Below are 12,897 nucleotides of genomic sequence, written 5' to 3'. Positions count from 1 at the left end.
GGCCTGTCATTAGAAGCAACATCAAGTGATAGTTGCTATGATCTGTTATTGTTATTAATGGAATCACTATTACTGTTGTTGCTATGAACAGAATAGCATGCCTAGAGGTGAAAAAAATTACCAATTATGATTTAAAGGCAGTTCTAGTTTCCATCCTAGGCAGTGAGGTCAACGGGGTCTGCAAACGACGACCCATGCCAGAGAGAAAGCCAATTTTAACAGTCTAGGTAAATCTTGCCCCCAAAACACATAGCACAGCCTTTAATATAAAGGGATGTTAAATTGAACTAGTCACATATATACAACATGAGCTTAGATAACAGATGCATTACAGAAGGGAAGTTCCCCGGGGCGCCTAGTGGCTTAGTCTTTTAAGCGTCCTGACTTTGGCTCAGGTCATGATCTCGCAGTTCACAAGTTCGAGTCCCGCGTCAGGCTCTGTGCTGACAGCTTGGAGCCTGGAGCCTGCTTTGGATTCTGTGTCTCCCCTTCTCTCTGTCCCTCCCCTGCTCATGGTCTGTTTCTCTCTCTGTTAAAAACAAATTAAAAAAAAAAACTTAAAAAAAAAAAAGGGGAAGCTCCCAATGAAAATACATAATTACTACTTATTGATAACGGGATAATTAATTGGTAAAAGGAAAAAAAATGGGAAAACCTAAATGTTCAACAGCAGTAGAAGATGTAGAATACTATATAGTCATTTAAGAGTCTCATGCTTTACCGACTGAGCTAGCTGGGCAGTTTATAGTCATTTAAATAATTGTGCACAATCCATCTTCTGCCTCTATTGTTGACTCCTAGTTGAAAATTAAGCTTTTCGAAGTCGCTGTGCTCTTAAAGAACTAATTTCTAGAACTTAAAGTCACAGACTGGGAAGCCTAGGATGTGATGACTGTGGAGTGCTTTGGAAAATCCTGCTAAGTGGCGACTCACCTGTTGCTTGTTAGGGATCTTGAGGGCTGCGCACATTACCAGGACCTACTTTGTTTTCTGAAGTCATGCCCTCGACTGAAGCAGAGGATGGTGTACAGACCTACTTTGTTTCCTGAATTCTAGAGCTGGGCTGGAAAAGAGGCTGCTGTTGCAGGTGTTTGAGAGAGATTTCTGGTCGGTTCTGAATCCCTTTGTCTGCAGTTGCTATGAAACATTTAAAAGGTGAGGGGCGGTCCTTTATTTCCTATAGCTCCTTGTTTATAAAGGGTTTTATACAGGTGAGAGCAGCTGATGCCTTAGTGGGAATATTCTGATCTGGAGTCTCTTCTGCTTCCCCAGAGTGAATTTCTTAACAGATTGAAAAATTCAAATTAGTGTCCATTGGCTACATCTTGAGTGTTCCCCGAATTGGGAAGAGGTGTAGAGAGCACTGAACAATGAAACAATGAACTGGCTGCGGTCGGGGGAAAGGTGTGAAACCTCATCGACCACAGCTTCTTAGACCACAGAGGGAGAAAATGCAGAGAAAATTAGTTGAGCCGTGGCTATGGGGCAGCTGGAAAACCTCGTAAGTGCAGTGGCCGCGCTTTCTGAGTTAAATATTGGTGTTCTGAGTATAGACCAAAACTGAGCTCTGTTGGAATATTTGGAATATGTGATTTCCTAATTCTGCAAAATCTTAATGGGAAATCAGACAGATTGTGTCCCAAGAAGAAGAAAACCTAGTAGCTGCACTTGAGAAATCTTGAGGAAGTTGAAAAGTAAATGGATGATTTGAGAAATCTGAGAAAACTGGAATTTGAAGACAGGTGTTTAAAAAATTTTTTCTTAAGGTTGTTTATTTGAAGAGAGTTTGAGCATGCGTGTGGGGGAGGGGCAGAGAGCAGAAGAGAGAGAATCTCCAGTAGGCTCTGCATTGTCAGCTCAGAGCTCGACTCAGGGCTCAATCTCACAAACCAAACGTTCATGACCTGAACTGAGGTCAACAGTTGGATGCTTAATAGACTGAGCCACCCAGGTGCCCCTAAAACTATTTTTTAATTTAAAAAATGTTTATTGTAGAAAATTTGGAAAATACAAAACAGCATAAAGAAAATAAACTGTCTGTAATCTCACCACCGCGAAGTAACAACTCCTGGTGTTTTGTTGTATTTTCTTCTAGTTTTGAAAATTGAATGTGTAATGTTTAAAAACTATGGTAAAATACACATAACAAAATTTATCATATTGCTCAGTTGCTAAATTTTTTCTTTAATGTTTATTTACTTTTGAGAGACAGAGTGTGAGTGGGGGAGAGGTAGAGACAGGGGGAGACACAGAATCCGAAGCAGCTCCAGGCTCTGAGCTGTCAGCACAGAGCCCAACTCGGGGCTCGAACTCACAGATCATGAGATCATGACCTGAGCCAAAGCCGGAAGCTTAACCGACTGAGCCACCCAGGCACCCCTCATTTTACTCAGTTTTAAGTGTGCAGTTCAGTGGCATTAAGTACATTCACACTGTTGTGCAGATACTACCACCATCCATGTCCAAAACACTTCTCCCCTCAACACACTGGAACTCTGTGCCCATTAATCACTAACTCCCTCCCTCCAGCTCCTGGCAGCCACCATTCTACTTTCTGTCTCTATGATTTTAATCGAACACATAGTTTTTATTTAAAATTAAAATTATACTGTATATAGAGTTTTGTGCCCTGCTCTTTTTAACTAATATTGTATCCCTCATTAATAGTCTTGTCAATGTCATTTTGTAATATATTCTATACGGATGTCTCTTCCTTTTTTTTTCCATTTTCTTTTAAAATTGTCCATATGCATACTTAAACAAAGTTTTGTGAGTAAGCGACACTCTGTAGAGTGTTTAAGTAACTCCATAAAATTAACAGCTGTTGAAATCTTTTGGGAAAAACAAGATTAATGCTGTCACGCAGTGTCTTCTCGTTTGATTTTGATAAACAAGCTACACTTGTTAGAACAGAAACAAGGAAAATACTTACCTAATCTAAGTGAATTTTCTGAGGCCATCTTAACATGATAAACACCTGTGCCAACATTCTACATTTGTTCCCAGTATAATTATTTACATAGAAAAAGAGAGGATTATAAAACATAAAGGAACCTACAGTTTTCTATAACACTATCTTTCCTAGGAGAGTTATAAGATTTTTGGCCTCACTTCCACTATTTTTTTTTTAGACTAAATGCAGAAAAACCTAGGTGGTGGTTACTTTTAACCTAAAACATTTACCAAGAAGAAAATTTTTCAATTGTGACATGAGACTAGGAAAACAAGACAGTCTTCTTTGGAGGCCCCATCCCACTCCCATCACCCCTTGGCTCATCTGTTAAGGTGTTAATGGGATTTTCTGTGTGGTGTTGGGATCTTTGTGGAGCAGGCATTGCGTCACTCCCTTCCCTGGGTCTAGAGCGCCTCTCCTGAGGGAAAGAGCAAAATTTACAGTTGTGGCCTAGGTGAGGGAAAATCCCTGAATCTTAAAAGCCTGTTTCTTCCTAGGGCCTCATTTCCCAACAAACCAAGCCCTCCCCAGGACCGTGCACTATGAAAGGAAGTGTCTTTTTCCTTTAAACCTTAGAAAATACACCCATGCTGAATCAGCCATGTTCCAAGCATATTAAAACAAGCCATTGCTAATGGTAGATTTCAACTAGATCTGTTCTCCACTGTACAGACCCCAAAGTCTTCAGTACCATTGAGGACTCTGTTCTTATTTTCCAGTGTGATGGGAGCACCACCCCAATCCAGAGAAATCTAGTTTCCTTGAAAGCTGGCTTTGCTCTCAGGGCATGTTCTTATGGGTGGCCACCGGTTCTCCCGGGCTTCCGATTGGCCAACAAAAATGGCCATGTTCACCATCCCTGCCTCCACATTCTCTCCATTCCATGACTTCCACTGCCTGGCCAAAAACTTCTATGGTTCATGCCAGGGGTTGATGACGAAGAGTTCCTAGTACTTTCCCTGTCCTAAATGCAGAGGAGAGCTCCTGTAGTGATGGTCCCTGGAGACCAGCCTCTTGAATGTTCTACCCAGGTTACAGAGCCCCAGCTTTCTCACTGGGGCTTTCTGGAGCCACCCCCCCCCCCCCCCCCCCCGGTGTTTGGTTCTCATTCCTAACCACCCCATTTCTACTGTCTCATCTCTAAAGTGTTTCCTATAATTGGGCAACTTCAAGTGCCTGTACAATAATTAACCTTCCATTAGTAGAAGTTTGACTTCTAATGCTTTCTCTGGTACCCCTCTCATTGCTTTAGGCTTCTGGAGAATATCTGCAATTGTGCTTTCCCAAGCCCTCTCCCTCTGAGGCTCCAAGAGTGTGGGATCTTTTGCATTGGTCTGGGCTGCAGAGAATGATCCCCTCAATCGTACATAAAGCATTAGGATGAATTGAATGTGGATGAGCCTGTCTGATCTAGAAATTGATTTTAACCAATCAGGGAAGCTACATTGTAAAGGCTCAATCCAGAGGCAGTCTCTACCCTTCTCAGCTCCTAATCAATTCCTGTTGTTCCTCATCCTGTGTGAGAAATAAATTGGCAATTGCAAAAAGTTCCCGAAATGAGGATATCCGTAAGAGTTAGGTTTTAACAGTGATTTCCTCCTCAAGTCGATATTCAAAATATAAATAGAGGGAACAATAGTAAACAGAAGGACAAAGCAAATAGTTAAACTTGAAAGCAAGTTTGCCTCCACAAAGACCCTGACGGAGTTGTGGTTGCATTTATTTTTCCTCTTAAAGAAAAGAAAATGAAAATTATTGATAGTGAAAAGGAAATGGTCTGAGTTGCTGAAATGTTTGGTTTAGAGGATTACTTCATATAAGGTCAGATGCAAAGTTGCCTTTGGCTTTCTGAATATCTTGTACCTTTGAGTACTGATTTTCTATAGGTTTTAGTTTCACTTTCTGTGTGTTTTTCATATATGTTAAATCAATTTATATCGTATGCTAATAACTGGCTAGTTTGGGATCAGGTATTTTTAAAAGTTATATTAATTCAGAAGGTGTTGGGAAATATTGGCCCAATAATGCAGCTTTCAGTATAATTTATGACCAGAAATCTTTGCATTAAAAAAATCTTCTGAGTCACTGTATCAATTATGTCCATAGAAGAATACATTGTTTTCTATTTTTGTAGGCATTTCCTGTTTCACTTTTACATATTCTGTAATGTAGGTACAACTATTGTTTTGTTGATTCTTGTACTTGGACAAACCAAAGTTCAGCAACACCGAGTTTTTTTCTTCTTCCCCTCCACGCCTCCCTCTCTTGCCCCAAGGTCACTATAAAAAGCAGGAATAAAGTGCATGTTGGCTGTCTCCCAGCTCAATGTTCCATACTTTGGGTGAAGCCGGATCTTGGAGCACTTTTCAGTTACCTACTCATTTATGCAATCTGAGTCAGGTAAATATGCTTAAGCCAAATCAAAGCCAAGTGTTTAATATGCTTATTTTCAGAATGATTTTATTTACAGTAATTGCTTTCCTGTTTTTTACGCAATACATTATGTTCTTAGCAGGGCAGAGAAGTGTATTTAAACCCCCTATCTGGCGACTTGGCCCATTTTCTCTGCATCTGATGATAGCATCTGGCAGGACCCAAAGCTCCAATCCCAAGTGATTCACATAATGTACAATGTTACCCTTGTCTGGTTTTCTCTTCACTAGGACTGTCTAATAGGATTTGGACTAAAGAATTTCCACAAACTTAAAAGTTGAATCTTAGATTTGGATGGGATCTTTCAGTTCATTAAGTGCATTTCCCACCCAATGCAATAATCTCTTCCATAGCCTACCTGACAGTGGTTATCACCCCTTATCCCCCAACACCTCCAAGGACAGGCCCTCACAGTGGATGAGGCTGTTCATTCCACTCTGAACAATGAATTCCTGGAAAGTTCTTCTTCAGGTCTTCATGATGAACAGATATTTTTGTCTCTAATTTCCACCCATTGGTCCTACTTTGATCATCAGATGACAAATTACATCATGGTCATAAAATTAGAATTGACCTTAACATTTTTTTTTCAGTGTATTTACTTATTTTGAGAGAGAGAGAGAGAAGCAGGGGACAGAGCCCAACACGGGGCTCAATCTCACAAACGTGAGATCATGACCTGAGCCGAAATCAAGTCGGTTGCTTAACCAACTGAGCCACCCAGGCACCCCTTGACTGTAACATTTAAATTCTTCTTTCACACAGTGAAAATGTAAATAATTCTCATACTACCTCCTAAGAAGGTGACTTTTATTATCCAGGTAGATATTTCTTGTTCTTTTAACTGTTCATTCTCCTTTTATGGCTCACATAATTGAGATTCTTCAACTTGCCAGAGGCAGGAAACCCAACTCAAAATGGCTCAAATGAAGAAAAAAAGTATTGATTTACTAATTGAAAAGTCCAGAGGAAGAGGAGGGTTCTGGCCCAGCCAATGCCATTAGGGCTAGGTCTCACTTGCCATCTGTGTCATTCAGTGTCCCATCAGGAGAAACAAGCCACACAATCATTTGAACAGGGAAATTTTATTTATTTATTTATTTTTTTAAACTTTGTTTTAAATATAATTTATTGTCAAATTGGTTTCCATACAACACCCAGTGCTCCTCCCAACAAGTGCCCTCCTCAATCCCATCACCCACTTTCCCCTCTCCCCAACCCCCATCAACCCTCAGTTTGTTATCAGTATTTAAGAGTTTCTTATGGTTTGCCTCCCTCCCTCCCTCTCTGTAACTTCCCCCCCTCCCTGGGTCATAGGGTAGATTTATTTTTAAATTTTTTGAGGAACCTCCACACTGTTTTCCAGAGCAGCTACACCACCAACAGTGCAAGAGGGTTCCCGTTTCTCCACATCCTCGCCAGCATCTATATAGTCTCCTGATTTGTTCATTTTAGCCACTCTGACCGGCATGAGGTGGCATCTCAGTGTGGTTTTGATTTGTATTTCCCTGATGAGGAGTGATGTTGACCATCTTTTCATGTGTCTGTTGGCCATCTGGATGTCTTCTGGATGTCTTCTTTAGAAAAGTGTCTATTCATGTCTTCTGCCCATTTCTTCACTGGATTATTTGTTTTTCAAGTGTGGAGTTTGGTGAGTTCTTTATAGATTTTGGATACTAGCCCTTTATCCAATATGTCATTTGCAAATATCTTTTCCCATTCCGTTGGTTGCCTTTTAATTTTGTTGATTGTTTCCTTTGCAGTGCAGAAGCTTTTTATCTTCATGACGTCCTAATAGTTCATTTTTGCTTTTAATTCCCTTGCCTTTGGAGATGTGTCGAGTAAGAAATTGCTGCAGCTGAGGTCAAAGATGTTTCTTCCTGCTTTCTCCTCTAGGTTTTTGATGGTTTCCTGTCTCACATTCAGGTCCTTCATCCATTTTGAGTTTATTTTTGTGAATAGTGTAAGAAAGTGGTCTAGTTTCATTCTTCTGAATGTTGCTGTCCAGTTCTCCCAGCACCATTTGTTAAAGAGACTGCCTTTTTTTCCATTGGATATTCTTTCCTTCTTTGTCAAAGATTAGTTGGCCACACATTTGTGGGTCCAATTCTGGGGTCGCTATTCTATTCCATTAGTCTATGTATCTATTTTTGTGCCAATACCATACTGTCTTAATGATTACAGCTTTGTAGTAGAGGCTAATGTCTGGGATTGTGATGCCTCCCACTTTGGTTTTCTTCTTCAATATTACTTTGGCTATTCGGGGTCTTTTGTGGTTCCGTACAAATCTTAGGACTGCTTGCTCTAGCTTTGAGAAGAATGCTGGTGCAGCTTTTATTGGGATTGCTTTGAATGTGTAGATTGCTTTGGGTAGTATTGACATTTTAATGATATTTATTCTTCCAATCCATGAGCATGGAGTATTTTTCCATTTCTTTGTATCTTCTTCAATTTCCTTCATAAGCTTTCTATAGTTTTCAGCATACAGATCTTTTGCATCTTTGGTTAGGTTTATTCCTAGGTACTTTATGATTCTTGGTGCAATTGTGAAAGGGATCAGATTCTTTATTTCTCTCTCTGTTGCTTCATTATTGGTGTATATAAATGCAACCAATTTCTATACATTGATTTTGTGCCCTGCAACTTTGCTGAATTCATGTATCAATTCTAGCGGACTTTTGGTGGAGTCGGTCAGATTTTCCATGTACAGTATCATGTCTTCTGTGAAAAGGGAAAGTTTGACTTCATCTTTGCCAATTTTGATGCCTTTAATTTCATTTTGTTGTCTGATTGCTGATGCTAGGACTTCCAACACTATGTTAAACAACAGTGGTGAGAGTGGACATTGAACAGGGAAATTTTAATCTAAAGAATTATTAACTATAACAAGGGATTGGAATAACAATTTATTTCTTGGCTTTCAAGAAATAAAGAGAATTCTAAAAAATGCAGGAGTAGCACATATAAGGAGCAATATTCCCCCTGGGGCTGGGATAGAGTACCCAAGGACGAGCCAACCATTCCCATCCCCTGACCCTGAGTTGAGATCCAGACCTTGTTGGAGAGGTCACAGCTCTATTTCACTGATTGGCAGAGGAGTAGCTCTCATGCTGTTTCAGGGGAACTTCCTGGAAATTTACCCCCTGGAATTTGCTGGAAATTCATCTTCTTAGGATGCTGGGGAAAGTGTAGATGCTGATGAAGTATAACATTATGACAGCTACTAAAGAAAAAATATTTGAGGGCCCATGTACATTTTTGCAGAGCAGACAATAAATTGGGGCTGAATAAATTGGGGTTGAATCTGGGGCTAAGAGACAATAAATTGATAACTGGCAAACAACCATTATATTCCTTTCCTTTCTTCAGGCTCTATGCTCACTCTCCCATGGTAACAAGATGGCTGCCAGCAGCTCCAAGTTCCTATCTCTTCCTCTAGGTGACTCAGCTGGGAAGAGAAGACTCTCCCAAATATTACACTGGATCACGGTTAATCAAGTCTAACACAAGGTTAATCAAGATCTTGTAACACAAGAATGTGTTCATTCCTGAACCAATCACAGTATCTAGGTGGCTCTGTTGCCCTGATTGGCCAGGCCTGAGATATCCTACCCCTGGAGGTAGGGGTGAGTCAACCTCACCCCTATCAAATGTACAGAGAAAGTTCCAAGTAAAATCAAGCTGTTGATCCAGAAGAGGGAGTGGCTGATAAGCAGGCAAAACCACACTTACGGTCGTTAGGGGCAAAAATCTCAATCAGCCAATGCCTCTCTTTTCTCACCTTGGTAAAGTACAAACAATAATAATGTCTATTTGAGTTAGAAGGGATTTTTAAAATGCCACACCTTTATTCCTGCTCACATTTAGAAAAACTTGACAAATAGGCTCAAGAGCCAGTGGGATGCAGTATAGCATGTTAGCTTTATTAGGGAGAAAGGCCAATATCAAATGCCATTCAGGGGCTGTCACCATCTCTGGTAGCACTAAACAGCCCACAGGACCCTACATACCTCCCTGCCCCTCAGGCCATATGAACTGGCAACTGTAAAACTTATGAACTTATGGCATAGACAGAGATGAGTAGACCAAATCTTGTGTTCTTTGTAGCTAGACAAATCTCAAAGAGGAGAGTAGTGAGCTGATCCAGATATGCACAATTCTTTTTTTTTTTTTTTTTGGTGGGGGGGGGGGCACAAGTGAATAAAGGGAAGAGAAAGAGAGAGAGAGAGAGAGAGAGAGAGAGAGAGAGAAAATCCCAAGAGGGGCAGAGGGAGAGACAGAAAGAGAAAGCGGGGCTCACCCAAAGCAGGGCTTGTGTTTTTATCCCAAGTGGGGCTTGTGTTCACCAGAAGCAGGATTTGTGTTCTCTCAGTGTGGGACTTGAACTCATGAACCGTGAGATCATGACCTGAGTGGAAGTCAGGTATTTAACAACTGAGCCACCCAGGTGCCCCACAACTCTTCTTTGTAAACACTCCCTGCCCCTGCAAAATAAACTATTCTTCTTCCCCTGGGAAGAATACGTGAGGGTGGGGCAAGAGAACAGGAATGTAATTCTAGCAGAGTCCCATCTACACTCTCTAGCTTGGTTAATTGGGTTTACCCATTAAGATTATGGTTACCTAAAGTTTTAGCTACCTCCTTGGAGGATCAGGCATCTGTCAGATCTGGCTCCCTCCTTAATGGGGCTCTGTCAGTTCCAACCACTTTTCCTATGGGTTATTTTCTGGGCACTTGCAGTATTTTATTTTATTTTATTTTATTTTATTTTATTTTATTTTATTTTCCAATATACGAAGTTTATTGTCAAATTGGTTTCCATACAACACCCAGTGCTCATCCCAACAGGTGCCCTCCTCAATACCCATCCCCCACCCTCCCCTCCCTCCCACCCCCCATCAACCCTCAGTTTGTTCTCAGTTTTTAAGAGTCTCTTATGCTTTGGCTCTCTCCCACTCTAACCTCTTTTTTTTTTTTTTCCTTCCGCTCCCCCCATGGGTTTTGTTAAGTTTCTCAGGATCCACATAAGAGTGAAAACATATGGTATCTGTCTTTCTCTGTATGGCTTATTTCACTTAGCATCACACTCTCCAGCTCCATCCACGTTGCTACAAAGGGCCATATTTCATTCTTTCTCCTTGCCATGTAGTACTCCATTGTGTCTATAAACCACAATTTCTTTCTCCATTCATCAGTTGATGGACATTTAGGCTCTTTCCACAATTTGGCTATCATTGAGAGTGCTGCTACAAACATTGGGGTACGGCACTTGCAGTATTTTAAATTTGCATTGGTTGCAACATTTAAAGAGGGGGTGATATCACGTACAAATCTCATTTCAGGTTCTTTGGGTGAAAAAAAATAAGTGACTTAGAACCCTCATTCTCACAATGAAACGATCTGCTCGACCTGAGTAGCAGCTGCCACCTTGAGATTGAGGATGATCTCTCCTGTTTGCTGTAGTCCACACAAATCCCATTTATTACAACTGGCCACCTCACTCATTTACTTACCTGCCTGGCCAATGTAGGCATTTAAACATATAACCCCTGTGCTAGACCCCCTATAACTGGTGACTTCCCTGCCATTCTGGATGGCCTGGTTCCACTAGGTGGATGCCCATCCGTACTCTTTTAGGTGGGACTAGCCAACTCTTACCAAGTGAGCCTAGAAGGGCGCAGGCAAAGGCTGATCTATTTCTGTAATTCTTAAAAGAATAAAATGACAATAGGCATGTTACCTGTGCAGTTAAGCATGGCTGTGGTTATTATAATGGTATAACCACCATGCAGAAAAGAATTTAGAATGTCCACATTCACATTCATGAACAGCCCGGAATAGAGGAAGATGGCGGCGTAGGAGGACGCTGGGCTCACCGGGCATCCTGCTGATCACTTAGATTCCACCTACACCTGCCTAAATAACCCAGAAAACTGCCAGAAGACTAGCAGAACGGAGTCTCTGGAGCCAAGCGCAGACGAGAGGCCCACGGAAGAGGGTAGGAAGGACGGTGAGGCGGTGCGCGCTCCACGGACTGGCGGGAGGGAGCCAGGGCGGAGGGGCAGCCTGCCGGCCAAGCAGAGCCCCCAAATCTGGCTGGCAAAAGTGGAGGGGCCGGACGGAGTGTGTTCCGACAGCAAGCGGGCTTGACATCTGGAAGGTTATAAGCTAACAGCTCTGCTTGGAGAACGGGAGGGCTGGAGGACAATGGGAGGGAGAGTTGTTGAGCCCCGCACGACAGAGCGCAGTTTGGCGGGGAACAAAGGCTCTCGCCAGCGCCATCTCCCTCGCCCATCCCCCAGCCAAAATCCCAAAGGGGACCGGTTCCTGCCAGGGAACTTGCTTGCACCGCGCAAACACCCAACGCTGTGCTTCTGCGGATCCATCCCCCGAGCGGGTCTGACTCCCTCCCGGTGCTACAGGGCCCCTCCCGAAGCGGATCTCCGAAGGAAAAGCGAGCTGAGCCTGCCCCTCCCACCCCTGTGCACCTTGCTGATCCACCCCGGCTAATACGCCAGATCCCCAGCACCACAAGCCTGGCAGTGTGCAAGTAGCCCAGACAGTGAATCCCGCCCCTAGGAGAGGGGAAGAGAAGGCACACGCCAGTCTGACTGTGGCCCCAGCGGTGGGCTGGGGGCAGACATCAGGTCTGACTGTGGCCCCGCCCACCAACGCAAGTTATTCAAGACAGCACAGGGGAAGTGTCCCTCAGTCCCGCACCACTCCAGGGACTATCCAAAATCACGAAACAGAAGAATTCCCCTCAGAAAAACGTCCAGGAAATAACAACAGCTAATGAACTGATCAAAAATGATTTAAACAATATAACAGAAAGTGAATTTAGAATAATAGTCATAAAATTAATTGCTGGGCTTGAAAACAGTATAAAGGACAGCAGAATCTCTTGCTACAGAGATCAAGGGACTAAGGAACAGCCAGGAGGAGCTAAAAAATGCTATCAATGAACTGCAAAATAAAATGGAGACAACTACGGCTCGGATTGAAGAGGCAGAGGAGAGAATAGGTGAACTAGAAGATAAAATTATGGAAAAAGAAGAAGCTGAGAAAAAGAGATAAAAAAAATCCAGGAGTATGAGGGGAAAATTAGAGAACTAAGTGATGCACTAAAGAGAAATAATATACGCATAATTGGTATTCCAGAGGAGGAAGAGAGAGGGAAAGGTGCTGAAGGTGTACTTGAAGAAATAATAGCTGAGAACTTCCCGGATCTGGGGAAGGAAAAAGGCATTGAAATCCAAGAGGCACAGAGAACTCCCTTCAGACGTAACTTGAATCGATCTTCTGCACGACATATCATAGTGAAACTGGCAAAATACAAGGATAAAGAGAAAATTCTGAAAGCAGCTAGAGATAAACGTGCTCTAACATATAAAGGGAGACCTATAAGACCCGTGACCGATCTCTCTACTGAAACTTGGCAGGCCAGAAAGGAATGGCAGGAGATCTTCCATGTGATGAACAGAAAAAATATGCAGCCGAGAATCCTTTAT

The 12,897-nt window shown here is 42.2% G+C and overlaps 1 long non-coding RNA gene across 1 annotated transcript in view; it reads left to right on the top strand.

Moving 5' to 3' along the window:
• Positions 1-884: 884 nt before the first annotated feature.
• Positions 885-12,897, top strand: part of LOC144615082 (uncharacterized) — a 32,892-nt gene continuing 20,879 nt past the window's right edge. The window contains exon 1 of the long non-coding RNA XR_013553473.2: positions 885-1,155. This is a non-coding gene — a long non-coding RNA (uncharacterized LOC144615082). The remainder of the gene's footprint in view (positions 1,156-12,897) is intronic.

Source organism: Panthera onca, chromosome F2 (genome assembly GCF_046562875.1).
Source record: "Panthera onca isolate mPanOnc1 chromosome F2, mPanOnc1 haplotype 2, whole genome shotgun sequence".
Taxonomy (NCBI): Eukaryota; Metazoa; Chordata; class Mammalia; order Carnivora; family Felidae; genus Panthera; species Panthera onca.
This window is presented reverse-complemented; position numbering and strand designations above follow the sequence as displayed.